This window comes from Octopus bimaculoides, chromosome 25, assembly GCF_001194135.2.
Source record: "Octopus bimaculoides isolate UCB-OBI-ISO-001 chromosome 25, ASM119413v2, whole genome shotgun sequence".
Classification (NCBI taxonomy): Eukaryota; Metazoa; Mollusca; class Cephalopoda; order Octopoda; family Octopodidae; genus Octopus; species Octopus bimaculoides.
The window spans coordinates 8,255,409-8,265,720 of record NC_069005.1 but is presented as its reverse complement, the minus strand read 5'-3'; the positions used below and the strand labels follow the sequence as shown (position 1 = coordinate 8,265,720).

Sequence of the window (10,312 nt, the reverse complement as noted above, 5' to 3'; positions counted from 1 at the left end):
ATATATATGATGGAGAGAAAGGGTGTCTTATATACAGGTTTTTATGTAAATACATATGTAAACTGGATATCGATAATAATGCATTTTTCGGAAGAGTTTCTCAGCGTATATGTGTGTGAATATATATATATGTGTGTGTGTGTGTGTGTGTGTGGATGCATTCATGCATATATACACACAACGAAAGGCGCGTGTAGGTGGGTATTCGGAATAAACAAAACGTAATATAAATGAAAGAAATACGATAAAGTTTGTATTTAATTTTTTTTTTCCATCGCTAATAATTTATCCGCAATGATCTATTTTAACAACCTCCACATCAATTATATTTACATATATGCATGCATATATGTAAATATGCATTTATGTATATTTATAACGTGTGCGTGCGTGTCAACGGTGTCTGTATGGAAATGTGTATACAAAATTATTTACATATTTATATAATATAATATATATATATACATATATATATGCATGGATGTTTGTGTGTCTATATATATGCGGTGGTGGGTGTACACATAAGTACAGATCAACTGTCTTCTGCTTTTGCGGAAAGTGAAAGTAGTCGAAAGCACGGCTGTTGTTGTTGTTGTTTTTTTTTTTTTTAGCCGACGACAAAAATAAGCGCACAGGCGTCACTATACGCATACACACTCACACACACACACACATGCATGCACCCAAACATACACACATATATTTCTATACATACTTTACATACATTTATACATATATATCTGTACATATGTATATATATATATAACTGGTATGCTGGAACCAAAATATCTGTATAATAAATGAAACTTCAAAGAATTATGTCCTTACCTGATGAATAAAAAGCCTAAGAGAGGTATTTCAATGTTAAGTTTCACTGAAAAAAAATCACAAAGGTGAGAAAAATAAAGCAGGTGTTGTTTGAAGTTAATTAAGCCGATTAGGTGTCAGTCAGTGTAATAAACCATATCCACGATAAAACATCACCAAAACAAAAGGCGTCTGTTATTCAACATGGCTGTGTGACTACAGATGCGCATGCTCGTAAGCATGCCAAGGGAGGTCACTGACATCATATCGTACGAAGCGGTTATCTCCCATAGTTGTATTTTTGAGCTTTTTGTTAGTTTTTTTTTTTTTTTTTGCTTTTCTCAAGCCAGTCCCACAGATCGATCGTCGCGATTGTTTCAGTGTTGCTGGATTTTTTTTTATGTATATTTTCATGTAGTCTGCGTGGGTGGTACTCTTCTTTTTTTTTGTTTTCTTTTGATTTTGTTTTTTGTTAGCTGCGGTGATGGTGATGACAGTGCTTTCATTTTAACTTTGTTTTAGTCGTGTGACTGCGGCCATACTGGGGCACTGCCTTGAAAGGTTTTACACGAACAAATCGACCCCAGGAACTGAGCGGCTCGAGGCCATAATATAAGTCATTTGCCCAAGGTGCCACGCAGTGGGACTGAACCTAGGACCATGAGGTCAGGAAGCAAGTTTCTGAGCACATAGCTACACCTGCGATAGTGAGGAATGGGAGCTTGTCTTCATTTTGGTTTGAGTATTTTTCTTGTCTGCTAAACCTGATCTGGGTCGGACGGAATTTGCTGAAGCTGATTTTTCTCCGTCTGAATGCGCTTTCTGTCGCCACTCCTCGCCTGTTTCCAAGCAAGATAACATTTCTCCATTATCAAACATGTTCTCACTGAAGTCTGGAACCGAAGGACGCCACTTGCACGACGGTGTCACTCGTTTACAACTGTAAAGCGATGTTAAGACGAAGAGACAGTGACACACCTGACTAGCTTCTTTCAATTTCTGTCTATAAAATCCGCTCACAAGGCTTTGGCTGGCGTGGTACTAAAGTAGACACTTATCCAATGTGTCAGGCAGTGAGACTGAACCCGGAACCATGTGGATGAGAAGTAAACTTCTTTCCACAAAGCCACTCCTAGTTTCTGGTCAACCAGATCTACTCAAAACGATTTCTGGTCGAACCGGGACTGTAGCTGAAGGCGCTTGCCCGAAGTGCCACACAGTGGTGCAAACTTAACTATTGGGTCAACTGAGTTTAGGACAGAGAACTTTTGTCAATCAGTAGTCGCAAAGGTGCATGGCTCAGTGGTTAGAGCGTCAGGCTCACAATCATAACATAGTGAGTTCGATTCCTAGACCGAGCCGTTTGTTGTGTTCTTGAGTAGGACACTTTATTTCATGTTAATCCAGTTCATTCAACTGTAGAAATGAGTTGCAACATCGTCAGTGGTGCCAAGCTGTATCGGCCTTTGCCTTTCCTTTGGATAACATTGGTGGTATGGAGAGGGGAGGCTGGTATTCGTGGGCAACTGCTGGTCTTCCATAAATAACCTTGCCCGGACTTGTGCCTCGGAGGGTAACTTTCCAGGTGCAATCCCATGGTCAGTCATGACCAAAGGAGGTCTTTACCCTTTACCCTAGTCCCGATAACACAGCTTAAATATTGTCTTGGTGTGTTTATTTTGTCTTTCCTTCTGGGATTGTTATTCTTGCAGAAGGATCTATAATCAAAAGTATGCTCACAGTAAACGTTTCGTCTCTGTTTCTAAGGCATAATGTATCTAGGCCTACCATTATCCAATGTGTCATTCCTTTCATGAAGACAGCTGGGTACGAGCTGAGGGAGATTTGACTACTAGTTCAAGCAGGTCGAGTGACAACATAGAAATTTCCTTACTGACGGCCCACATCAGTCATGAGCAAAAAGGCGACCCGCAAGACATTCTGAATAGCACACCTAAAGAAAAATTGTCTCGAATATTTTTTGTAGTGCGGTCCGCCCGGTGACGAGATGTCTTATGCGGGGGGGGGGGCTTCTCGCGAAATGCTGTGAATGTCCGGTTTTAGGCCTAAAGTATCAGTTAGACAATATTTCATATCCAGAAAGTCAGCGATATGGCAGATTCGTTAGCACGCCGGGCAAAATGCCTATCAGCATTTCGTCCATTTTTAAGTTTTGAGTTCAAATTCCGCCGAGGTCAACTTTGTCTTTCATTTTTTCGAGATCGATAAAACGAGTACCAGTTGAGAACTGGAGGGGATCGATGTACTGAACTTACCCCTTCCCCCGCGCTTGCTGACCTTATACCAAAATTTGAAACCAATATTTCATAGCCAGAGTTATCTCCATAGTGTTAAACACACACACATACTCACCAATGCCATTTTTAATTTAATTAAACTAATTAACTTTCCAAGGAAGCCTTCCGCTCCTTGCTTTCTTTTTTCCTTTAGTCAATCAGAAAAATGATTGTTCTCATCAGTGAGAGATTTTGATGAATTACTTTTTTTTTTTTTTCATTTTTGAGTGGAGATTACTACATCAAATATGTTATCACCCGTAGGTTGATTTTGTTGGCTTTTGAAGTTAACTAACATGGCGTTTTTTTTTTCTTTTTTTTATGTCATATTACCGATGATTTGACTGGAAAAGATACACTACAAAAATGAAACTTATTACTCCATGTTATGTTCATATTTCGAATCCTGTCAGCTCGTTATATATATATATATTTTTTTTTTACTCATCTCTCTCAGGAATAAAGAATTAAAATATCACAGAAATCTCATTAAGACTGTTTCTTTCTTTCATTTTTTTTTAATACTTTAGTCAACGGAAAGAGAGTACTATCACAACAAGCGCCGGATTTAGACATTTGCAAAGCAAGCTAAAGCTTCAGGTTTCGCAATACGCAACTACTTCAAAATTATTGGTTTGAACTCGGACCTTTTCTGTATGGTTCACACTTTTCAGTTCCCTTAATTTTGTTCCAAGTTATTTCAATTCTGGTGTATTGATGTATTCTAATTATAGAATTGAAATTTATTTTAGCCATAAATTAATAAATAAAAATCTAGCTCTTAAAGTTTGCAAACTTCCGTCGAATGTTTTGTCATCGTGATATTGTCATCACGCACAAAATGCCAGCTTCCAAATCTTGTTTTCTGATTATGTAAAAATCACGCCTTAAACCTCTGAAACATTTTTCTAAAACATTTTCTGGAGCAAGTGAATAACACCAGATTCAGCGTGAAAAATTGCATCAATACACCAAATTTGAAAATTTTCACTTAATTTTAAAATTTCAAGAAGTGTGACGCGAACAGAAAAGATCCTTCAATTCTTGCGGGGTTCGATGTAGTTTTCTTTTTTTTTTTTAAGATGGAACATCCAAGTTTTATTTATCTAAGGACTGTGCCAATTCTAAAGCCGGCACCGTTCATGACCTTTTGCAAGATTTCTGGGACTGGTGGAAGAAAAAAGAAGCAGAAAAAAATCAGAGACCTGCTTCAAATACTTGCAGACATGTTATCTTTGTTGTGGGCATCTCGTTTTATCATTTATCCGTGTTATGTCGTTCCACTCCTTGGTGCCATGTTAACCATTTCCTTTCCAGAACATCGAGTTTCTGGAATAAACAAACACACACACACACGTGTATATATGAGGTAGTATCAAAAAGCTCTCGGACTAGTTCTGTAGCACGCCAACCGATGGTAGCACACGGTTGCGTGCGCAGTGAGAGCTAGCAGTGATCTTCATGAGGCAGTGTTTCAACGCCTAATGGATGCGGTATAACATTAATGATGCTGTCAGAAAATATACATATTGGTTTCTTAGGCAGTTGGAATTTGATGATGTATGCAGTGTAGAACAGAAAAACAAATAAGTAACATGGCTTCTGCTGGAAGACAAGAACAGACGTACGCGTCAATGCTACCTGCAAAATAAACTTCCTGGTGCACATTGGGATTAGACACTGAGGGAAAACCGCTGTAACTTTTTAATTTTTTAATTTTGGCGATTTTTGCTTTCGATAATGTGTTCTACATATCACGGTCATGCGATTCCCCCTATAAAATTTTTTGACATCTAAAGTTGCGAGGGGGGGGGGGCTATTCGTACGACCTGGACATGTAGAACACAATATCAAAAATAAAAACCGCCAAAAAAAAAAAAAAAAAAAAAAAAAAAAAAGAAAAAAAAATTGGGGAGGTGGGGGTCAAGCGATTCCCCCTATAAAATTTTTTTGACAATACACCCACTGAGAATAACCAAAAATTCGTTAAAAATGGTTGAGAACTACTGAAAACGGTTCAGACAGTTCAAAATGCGAGTCTTTAGAAAACATACAAAACAGTTTAAAATAGTATGTAAGCGCTATTTGGCTGGTCAATGCGGGCCAGTATAAGACTGATGTAGGGGTAGAAAGTCCAAAGAAGTGAGTCTAATGATACGAAAATTCATGATCTTGTTGATGCTCCACCAGATTGCTGAAAGTCAATATAATCAGTAGTGTGCAAAGCAACGTCATAGTATAAGGTAGGATAATTTTTCTATAGAAGTAAAACACAACGAGAAAATTCTTGTGACTTCGTATGAGAAGGAAATGACACAAGAAGATGAGTACAGGTATACATAAAGTAAGATATGAAGCGGTAACTGTTGACTAATTAGAGTAAGTTGGAAAAGAAAAATGAGAAAATGTACGCGCTTAAACCATATACGCGTAACACATATAATGTCTTGGAGATGAAAGTTGCTGGCTAGAAACAAGGCAAAAAAGCATGGAAAAAATGTATTTTCGTTGAGCAGAAAAGATATAAATAGATACATACTGGTCGTTCATTTGTCAAACGAAATGGAGAAATGACTGCGATGACAAGCCAAACTGAAAGTTCGTAATGAGCTTGCGGTGGTGCGAAAAATTGATCATAAGTAGTTGGTTGGTGTAACTTGCTGGTGGCGAAATGGGACATGAATCTCCCACAGGGTAACAAGGTTGAAATAAAATCTTGGCAGGCGGCGAAAAAGTCTACTGGCATCGTGGTGACGAGATGCTGGAATCCAAAACGTCGATGAAAAGCAATTGGAGAAGAGTTCGTCAAATTTGAATTAGCGCGAATGGATGCGATGCTGTGTGAAGGTGACAAGTGAAGATGCGGAAAATGACGGTGTCTGCTATGACAGGGCGTCAAGTTGAACGTGAATGCGGAACTAAGATACAGTAGAGAGAAGTTACCTCAAGATGCCATCATGAGATTTAACAGGCCAGAGATTTAACTTCCACATAATCTCTGACATCGGAGCTGAAAAAGAGTGACCGAAAATACAGGATAAAAACTGCCATACAATTGAAAAAAAAATTTGAAGTTCTCCAATTCTTCGGTCGTGGGAAATGGGGAAATCGAATTTCCAACGCAGAGGCAAACATTTTCCCAATAGCAGTTCGAACAAAGATGGCCAAGTTGAAGTATGATGAAGCGAATAGTAGACGACCAAAACAAAAAAAAACAAATATGACACGGGATGAGGACGAGGATGTTGTATTGCAGACGACAAAAGTATCTCGCAAAGTAGAATGACGTTGTACGGGCGTGAAAGGTGGCAGGAAGAGGTGGTGTTTGAATGTGAAACGACATCTTGCACGCAAGGACTTGCAAATGGAGAATTGTTGAAAAAAAAAATTAACCGTGAGGTTTATCGGGTAGGAACACCTCTAGCAGACTGTTCAGTAAAAGTTCTGACCAAGTCATTCGCCTAGTAATTCTGAGATGTAGAGAATTTCGCCGATAAAAGAAAATCTATCTTCCACGAAGAACGAATTTACTCGTCGCTTGCAACAGTAAATCACGTCGGTCGGTCACTAATTTTAGGAGTTGAAATAATGTGCTCTGGCCCTGGTAACATTATAATTTCATGGTTCCAAATGAGTCAGGTATAATAGCGAAAAGAAATAGGAAGACAAGAATTGCAATTTACGGCCACATTTAATTTCAACGCCTAATGGAAGGTACAGCAAAGGTTGTTATAGCATGAATGATACTGTCAGAAAATATACATGTTGGTTTCTCAGGTAGTTCGAACTTGATGTATGTGGTGTAGAACAGGAAAACAAATACGTGACATGGCTTCTGCTGGAAGACATGAGCAGACGAATGCGCCAATGCTACTTCTTTGCCGAGATCCGAACTCGCCCATGCCTACACACCACAATGGAGAAAAACGGGAGCAAAGCCTCTTTTTAAAGTTGATTTTAGTCTCCAGCGAATAAATTTAAATTTGCCTGCGCTCGGCTGGTGTGTTACGTGATGGGATGATAGCCTGCGTAAATCTAGAAGGAATCGACCATTACGTGACCAGGTCATGTGATTACTTGCAGACAACACGCGTAAGAGTAGGTAGGCAATTTGTGAACATACCCTCTGACCAGTAAATTGACTGCGAGAGAAAGGTACGAAAACACCCAAAAAAAGGAAAAATACTGTAGCAAGGAAGGAATATGTACAACAAATAGTAATAACAAAAATGTACAAAATGGAAGCGCATTGCAAAAGGGTAAAAAAACAACATGAGCAACACAGTGTCAAATAGAAATTTTCAATGCATCGACTGAGAACAACCAAAAGTTCGTTAAAATGGTTGAAAACCATTGTAAACAGTTCAGATAGTTCAAAATGCGAGTATTTTGAAAAAATACAAAACAGTTTAAAATAGTATGTAAGCGCTATTTGGCTGGCTAATGCGAGCCAGTATAAAACTGATGTAGGGGTAGAAGGTCCAAAGAAGTGAGTCCAACGATGTGAAAATTCATGATCTTGTTGATACTCCACCAAATTGCTGTACTTAAAGGTAGACAGGCAATCTGCGAACATATACTTGCTACACTAGCTAAAATTCTTTCAGTGACTTTTTTCTGAAACTTTTTTTCCAGACACCCCGCATAGACGTTATTCTTAGAATTCTTTTTTCTGCTTAAACATTCGACAATTGAAATAGATTTCAGTGGCATCGTCCACGAATCAGACTCTGTTTGTTCGGTCACTAAAATTCCACCCTCCCAGAGTTTTCTCTAATCTGTCGCCGGTTTGAAACCTATAATTACGAATATACCGTAAATTTAAATCATCCGATGCCATTTTTATTATTTTAGAAATGACCAAAACTCTGATTTGAAACATTTTAATTTCGGCTTTATAAATGGTGTTGCGTGTTTCCAACGAGTTATAAGAATTTTTATTTGTGAAAATAAATTGGAAGACTCATATGCCTATTTAGATGAAGTTACCGTACGTCCATTTTCGCATCCGCTCTGTTCAGTGTCTGCATAGACTGAATGTTTTGGCCGGAGGGTGGCTTGATCGTGTAGTAGAGCGCTCATTGGTGAAACTAAGATTGCTGACTTAGAATTTGATGATGACGCGTTTATTCTTATCGAGTCTCTCGATGTCTTAAGGCGTGCTGTTCTTTCGCTGAGTGAGGAAGAGGAACCACTTGGATTAAGACAAAGATCGAGTCTTTCGTTGACTTCTGGGGGTGGGGTCTCGGTATTGTCTGTCTCTGTTACGGGTGGAAAAGTCGAATTTGTAGACTGATCCACTCATCTCGGTAGTGTGATCCATAGCAGCATTAGCTGCGAGTCCGAAGTCTTAAAACGACTTGGACGTGCTGGTGCAGTTTAGAATTCACTGGACAACGATATTTGGCGCTGCCAGTATCTGAGAATCGCAAACTTCGATTGCCAACATAGTGGAAGTCGCAATTTCCGTGTGTTGGTAAGAAAATGAAAACATCATCAGCCTACAAAACTATATAAGTGTTGATCATTTGAAAAACATGGTTTTAACATCCCCAAAACCTTAAATCAATGCTTAGTTTCTGTTCTCTGGGGAAGAAGCTACAATTAATAATATTAAAAAGCTATTATACGACCTGTTGAGGCTAAAGTAAACGAAAGCATTCTATTTACTGGGAAAATAGACAACTCTGAGCACATCAGGCAGGTTACTATTAATCAGACGTGCAGGCCTGTTGTACATTTTTCTCTTATCACTAAATTCTTCTGAGAGAAATCACTGCATAGCAGAAATAGTGACTTAAATAATAGTTCAAAAGTGGCACCATTTTCTTTTAAACAAATGACTAGAGACTAATTATAAAACCAATATTTTGTATGCATAGTGTACCCTAATGGCAGTTATTGTAAGGGAGAAAAAAGCTTTTAGCTGGAGGGGGCGAGAAGTTTAAATTTTAAAATTGAAGTCTAATGAAGAAGATTCATGGAATATATATATTTAATTATTTCATTTTTTCCTATTCATTATAAAGATCATAAATTTTATAGTTGTAAGTAACCATATATAGTGCTATTTCATCCTTATTTCAAATCATCAGCATAACATAACCCAAGGCAAATAGATGACACTGAATTAAATATTTTATGAAGTAAAACAGTTTCAAAAAGCTCTGGAAATGTACGTTCTTATGTCTTTTTTCTTTTTTTTTTTTTTCTTCGTAGATTGTTCAGTGTGTGAGATTCTTTATAAAACACAAAAAGTAAGATTAAAAATGACAGACTATCAAATAGCTGATTAGATCTCACTCCATTTCATTATGAAATCATCTTGGATTCCTTAATACTGTTGCAAATGCACTATTATCTGCTTTTTGTGGATCTGCTTCAGAAAAACCCCTTTTAGAATTCCACAAACTTTTCTGCTGTTCTTATGCTAAAACAAATAAGCACTAAAACTGCAACCAAAATCTCCTTCAAACATCATTAACTTCTGTTTTTAGAAATATATGAATGTTTCTCTGACTGTGTGGTAAGAAACTGGCTTCCCAGCCACGTGGTTCCAGGTTCAGTCTCACTGCATAGCACCTTGGGCAAGTGTCTTTTTCTATTGCCTTGGGCTGACCAAAGCCTTGTGAGTGGATTTGGTAGATGGAAACTGAAAGAAGCCTGTCATGTGTGTGTATGTGGGGGGTGTCTGTGTTTGTCCCCCACCACCCCTTGACAACCAGTGTTGGTGTGTTTACATCCCCGTAACATAGCAGTTTGGCAAAGGAGATAACTAAATAAGTATTAGGCTGAAAAAAAAGTGCTGAGGTTGATTCATTCAACTAAAGATTTTTCAAGGCAGTGCCCCAGCATGGTCGCAGTCTAATGGCTGAAAGAAGAAAAAGATCAAGGATAAAAGGGATATGCATGTAGTCTTAGATTATATATAATACATCAGGTGGGAAATAGATGGAAAGGTAACAAATTAATCAGCCAACAGCAGCAGCAGCAACAAATATTTGAAGACTCCTGGTATCTGTTTCACTTCCAGAACCTTCTTTCTGCTTTTGATTATCTTTAAACAGGATGTGCAATGTTATTTCTTCGTTGGCATCAATAGGTTTAAAGATCAATATAATTAGCAAACATGATCAGATTCCTTATAATCTGTCTTATGTTCAATATGTCACAACTGGAGGGAAATGTCAAAGGATTGTTGCAACACC

The 10,312-nt window shown here is 38.1% G+C and overlaps 2 long non-coding RNA genes across 2 annotated transcripts in view; both read right to left on the bottom strand.

The window, feature by feature from the left end:
• The window catches only part of LOC128250754 (uncharacterized), a 296,412-nt gene extending 295,391 nt beyond the window's left edge, over positions 1-1,021 (bottom strand). Inside the window, exon 1 of the long non-coding RNA XR_008266739.1 lies at positions 829-1,021. This is a non-coding gene — a long non-coding RNA (uncharacterized LOC128250754). The remainder of the gene's footprint in view (positions 1-828) is intronic.
• A 3,241-nt stretch (positions 1,022-4,262) lies between these two features.
• Positions 4,263-8,334, bottom strand: LOC128250808 (uncharacterized). The gene is made up of 2 exons (XR_008266791.1): positions 5,644-8,334; positions 4,263-4,433 (listed from the first exon to the last, which is right to left on the bottom strand). It is a non-coding gene; the product is annotated as an uncharacterized LOC128250808 (long non-coding RNA).
• Between the last annotated feature and the right edge of the window lie 1,978 nt (positions 8,335-10,312).